The sequence below is a fragment of the Antechinus flavipes genome, chromosome 6 (genome assembly GCF_016432865.1).
Source record: "Antechinus flavipes isolate AdamAnt ecotype Samford, QLD, Australia chromosome 6, AdamAnt_v2, whole genome shotgun sequence".
Classification (NCBI taxonomy): domain Eukaryota; kingdom Metazoa; phylum Chordata; class Mammalia; order Dasyuromorphia; family Dasyuridae; genus Antechinus; species Antechinus flavipes.
Window position 1 is genome coordinate 222,350,212 of NC_067403.1, and position 6,000 is coordinate 222,356,211.

The window sequence follows — 6,000 nt, forward strand, 5'->3', positions numbered from 1 at the left end:
CGTCCAGTGCTGTAAAGATTCTCTTTCTGTCCCCCATCCCCTGCTTTCCCCACACAGGTTTATAATTTCATTTTTATAGGTATAAGGCGTCCTGGTGAGGGTCTCCCTCTATCATTATCAGCACTTCCCCAGCAGTCACAATCTAAGAGAGTGACCCTGAGGGCCATTCACGTGGGATGTACCAGAGGCAAGACTAAAATGTTCATCTTCCTGATGCTCAGCCCGGCTCTCTATCCAATATACCGTACTGCCCGAATCCAGGATCCTAGCTTCCTGTGCTATTTCTCATAAACACAACTCTCTCCATTTAGTACAGACTAGGGCCCCTGGGTCCCCTTGCTTCATTCTATATAATGCAACTCAATAGTCCTGGCACTGCATCTTTGATTTCTAGTCTCACTTGCCTTACTCGTCCCTGGCAATAATGATACCATCCAAAGAACGCTTTCCTTGTGCTATTTACAGCTTCCCTGTACTGCCTTCTATCTCCTAGTTCCTTAGGACCTCTTCTAATAATAATAACAAATTTACATAGTAATTTTTTTTCAGTTTTCAAAGTACCTTATAAATATTTTCTCACAACAACCCTGGGAGATAGAACTATTATAATTCTCATTTTTACAGATAAGGAAACTGAGGCAAACAGAAGTAATTAGCTCATCACACAGGGAGCAAATATCTGAGGTCACATTCAAAGCCAGATCTTCCTTATTCCAGGCCTGGCACTCTGTCTAGCTGTTTCTACTATATAAACATAGGGGTTCTACCCACTGGGACTAGCTGTCAATGTGGCTTGTTTGCCACACACATACTATCTGATGGTATTCTTGGATTCCTATGCACTTGTTGTCTTTGCAACCAAACTCTAAAAGTCCTTGAGGGCAAGGACTATGGCTCACGTAGCTTTGTATTCCGTGCCCTTCCCCTCCATCAAGCCTAGAAGAGCATAAGCTTGGAATAAGCCCTGAAATGGTACTTGGTGAAAGAACAAGTTTTTGCTCTTACTCTCCATAACCCTCCATTCAGATAGTACCAGATTTGCCAGTTATCTAGGCACATATTTACCACTTTCCTAGAAATAAAGCTCTTTCTGGGAGGGGATTTTATCATTGTACCCCCCAGCATTGTGGTCCTGCCCAAAGCAGGTACTCAGTCCAGCCTTGATCAATGAATAAAGGTTGTCTGATTTGCTTTGATAACTTACTAGTTGTGTGATTCTGGGCAAGTCACTTAACCCCAATCACCTCATCAAAACAAAACCAAAAAAGAAAAAAAGAAAAAGAGAAGTCACTGGACAGTTAACAAAAGGAGGTTTACTTTGCTGTAACACATCAAGTTTATGCAAAGCATGACCCTAGTCTCCATGTGGAAATGAGTCTGGTCATCAGGGCAAAGATGAAGGATGTAGTAACTTGCCGGTCTTCAGCAATTCACCAAGTCAGAAAAGCTGATACTAGCTTGGCTGGGAATTTTTATTACCTGAAGAGATCAGGAAGCTGGCTCAGGGAAGCGAGGGAAAAATTGGGTCCCTAGTACAACTTCGTCTCCTTTTAGAGAAGGAAGAGAGACTGGGGTCTAACCCAGGGGAAATGATGGTAGAAATGAATCCTACTACAGATGCTATCTAGGTAGAAGTGAACACAGTGGAGCATATGTAGGTTGTTGGGTGCTTGATATGGGGTGACAAAAGATGGTGGAAGAAAGACCGTGGGATTTGGAAAGGTACCAAGAACTAAATATAGCTACTTCATTCCCCCCAGGGCTTGCCCTACAAAGGTAAAAATGTCCAATCCTTCATTCTGGGCTCTCAAGAAGGATAATGAACATCTTAGGAAATCACATAAAAAGTTTCATGAGTCAGATTTCTTCCTTGGTGATATTTGGAGAGATCTAGGGTGCAGACGTGATGCACCCACATACATATGAGTCTCAAACTCTTTTTGTATGGTTGCAAGCTTGTCAGCCCAAACTCTGAAGATGTGATTAACATTCAGAGATTGGTGTCTTGGGAAAGGCAGTGGGGTATGATCAAAAGAGTCTTGGAGTTGGAATTACAAAACCTGGCTGTGAGTCCTTCCTCCATCACTAATTCTTTTACGAACCTAGGCAAGTCACTAAGATCGTGAACCTCAGTTTCCACATCTGTAGAATGGGGGTAAAAGTATCAGTCCTGCTTCAAAGGGTTGTCATGAGTGGAGCATCATATTAGATAGTGAGAAAGAAGGCATTTTGTAAACTATAAAGCACAACACACCTAGATATCATTATTATGGTAATAACGGTCATCATTATTATTAGCCTTTCCTAAGTAGCAGGACTGAAAAAAATGTAGTATCACTAAAATAATCATATTATGTTAAAGTTGGAAGAAATTTTAAAGATGACCTGGTTCAGCTTCAATAGAATATATGCCCCTTGAGGGCAGTCTATCTCATTTTTGTCTTCATAGCCCCAGTTAATATATGCTTGTTGAATTGAAATGAATTATCCTATTTTATATATGACAAAATAATGTCTCAGAGGGAGTCTGTGCTCTCTTGTCTAGTAAGTTGTAGAGCTGAGATTCCAATGAGGTTCTTCTGACTATTTACATAGATGATATAATGCTGTGCATTTGATAGAAACCATTGGGATTATCCCAAGGACCCTGAGGCAGATAATTTGAAAAGGCAAACATCAGTCAGTTAATCCACAAGCATTTATTAAGTGCTTACTGTGTACTAGGCACTATGATGATGATTAAAAAAAAAAAGTTGAAAATCTGGTCCCTGCTCTTAAGGGGCTCACATTCTACTAAGATAGAAAATATACTAACTATTAGGCATATCCAAGTTGAAGACTTTCCACCTTGGTCAGTAATAGCAAAAAGAAAGTCAGATATGTCCAGATGGAGCGAAGGAGATTTGTAGAGAAACCCAGAGGCTAGTTCAAGAAATCAAGGAAAGTCTTCTGAAGTTATGGGGTCCAAATCTAGTGGGAATAATGCATTTCAGAGTACATTCTAGGTCACTAAAAATATTCACAGATCTTCTAGGTTCCCATCTTTCCTTCTTACTAATATAACTGTTATACACACCCCCAAACACAGCAGCAGATATTTGGAGAAGACACATTTGGATTTTTTTTTTATTTTTAGAAATCGATGCCAACTTTCCCTTCTTGCCTTGGAAACGGGGAGAGAGGTCCCACTCCTAGGTGACCCCACTGAGATGGAAATGGTTCTCCCTTCCCATGGGCTCAGCTGCCCACTCTGCCAACGTGCTCTTACTTAAGCTCAGTCTTCCATCTTCTGTCTTGGAAACAGTGGCTGGATGGCCTTGTGGAGTGGGTTGACTAAAACCTGGCGTGGGCAATGGGAAGAGTGAATAACTGTGAGCTTGCTGAATCACATGGGGCCTATTGCTTTCAGAGAAGAGAACTGACATTTGATGGTGACAATGAGGATGAGGATGGAGATGGTTATATATAGTTCCAAAGCAGAGTCACAGCTGTTCTTGGAACAGCACCCTCCCTGAACACGCGCGCGCACACACACACACACACACACACACACAACGCCAAACAACAAACTGCAAGAGTCACACACGTCCCATGTATGTCACTGCAATCTGGTCAGATTAACCATGAATATTGATGGAAATGACGTCAGTTGGTCTTGCCAATTCCTTCCCTTCTCTTTCTCCTCCTCTATTTTAGACGACATTGTCATCTTGTGAAGTTTTCCCCCTTTTTCTTCAGACCCATGATTGCTGGGAAGTTATGAAATACTCAATAGATCAGAGTTGGAAGAAACCTTGAAAACTCTTGAGTTTAACTTCTTATTTACAGGTGGGGAAGCTGAGGCTCAGGTTGCTTAAGTGCTTTGTCCGTACAACTAGTACGTGTCCAAAGCAGAACTTGAGCCAAAGCTTTCCTGAGCTAATGCTGCTTCTCTGCCCATTATACAAAATTTCTTTTTGTTCTTACAGAATTTAAAATATTAGTAATAAAACTTCCTGGAAGTATTCTAAGTGTCCCATTCAAGAAGAAACTTAAAAGTCAGGTGACAGTATCTTCATAATTGGGGAAATCTACATATCTGTGTATTTGTAAAAGAAAGACTTCAAGAGTGTCTTCAAGCTCTATACCCTTAGCTCTCCCTCTCTGTGCCTTCCTCTATCAGTTAGCTTAAATGGTTTAGTTGCCATTATTCTGCCTTTGAACTTTTGCTCATGACTTCTCTCTTCTTGGAAATACCATTGACATCTCTAATCCTCTTGATCTCTGGCCACTGGCTTTGTGGGGAAAGTAAGGCAGGTGACCTTGCACAGCCCTCCCTCATTTAGATCCACTTTACTTGCAGATCATGGCTTCGCCTCCCTGATGTCATGGTTGTGTTCCAGAATGAAGGACAAACAATTACAATCTTTCCATTTCTCCATATTGAATTTTTTCTTCAAGATTCATCCCAAATATTATTTTTTCTAGTAAGTTTATTTATTTATTTTATACACATTACTTTATCGATCATGTTGGGAGAAAAAAAAATCAGAGCAAAAGGGAAAAACCATGGGAGAAAATTTTTAAAAGTGTTGATTTATATTCAGTCTCCTTAGTTCTTTTTCTGGATGCAGATGGCATTTTTTATCTAAAGCCTATTAGGAATGTTTGAGATCACTGAACCACTGAGAAGAACCAAGCCTTTCATAGTTGATCATTATACATTCTTGGTGTTATTGTATACAATGTAGTCCTGGTTCTGCTTGCTTTGCTCAGCATGTTCATGTGAATCTTTTCAGGCCTTTCTAAAATAGCTTATTCGTCATTTTTTATGGTACCATAATATTCCATTTCCTTCATGTACCACAACTTGCTTAGCCATTCCTCAATTGATGAATAACTACCCATTTTCCAATTTTTTGCCACCACAAAAAGAGCTGCTACAAACATTTTTGCACATATGGGTCCTTTTCCCTTTAAGATTTCTTGGAATACAGACCTAGCAATGGCATTACTGGGTCAAAGGATAGGCACAGTTTTATAGCTCTTTGGGCTTAGTTCCAAATTGCTCTCCAGAATGGTTGGATTACCAAATACTATTTTTTCTTGGAAATTTTCTCCTGTGCTTTCCACCTCTTGTCCAGAAGTGATCTCTACAATTCATGGCTGCTTATAGCATGTTGTTAGCTTGTTAAAGACAGAAAGAAACCTCAGAGACTCTCTCTGGTCTGACTCCCTCTTTTTAAACATGAGGAAAAGGAGACCGATATTCTCAAGATCACAGAGTTTTAGAAGTGGGACATGAAATCAGGTTCTCTACCCTAGAGCCAAAGATTTTCCCATTATACTACATCTTCTTCCTCCATCCCCCTTACTTTAAAGATAAAGAAATTAAGAACTAAGAAAGAAAAAGTGACTTACCCTATTTCATAGTTAAGTTCAGAGTTAGCTCTGAAATCCAAGACTTTTGACAGCAAGTCCAGTGTTCTTTCCTTGACAGCATACTTCCTCCATTAAATACTTAACAGATTCTAATTTCAATTATTTAACCTCCAAGGAGCATTGTTGGCCACTTACCTGATGTAGTTTAACAATAACGACAAGGCACTAGTAATCCCAAACTCACTTCATAGGTTATACATTCATCCAACAGCAGAGAGGTGTTGAAGGTAAACATCAGGTTCTCAGAGAGCTGACTCTCTCTTTTCTCTAGCTCCTTCCTTCCTTCCTTCCTTCCTTCCTTCCTTCCTTCCTTCCTTCCTTCCTTCCTTCCTTCCGTCCTTCCTTCCTTTCTCTCTTTGCTTCTTTCTTTCCTTCTCATCTTATATGGTTTTCTACAATTAATATTTCTGGTTCTTCTCCTACCCATCAAGAAAATTTAGCCTTAATCTAACTTAATGAAGTTGATTACCTAAGCATAGTTTGATTGGTTATAGTTCTTCACTCATATCTATAGAAGTGAGGGGAAATAAAAGAAAATTAAAACATGCTATTCACCCATATCTCTTTCACATCACAGAT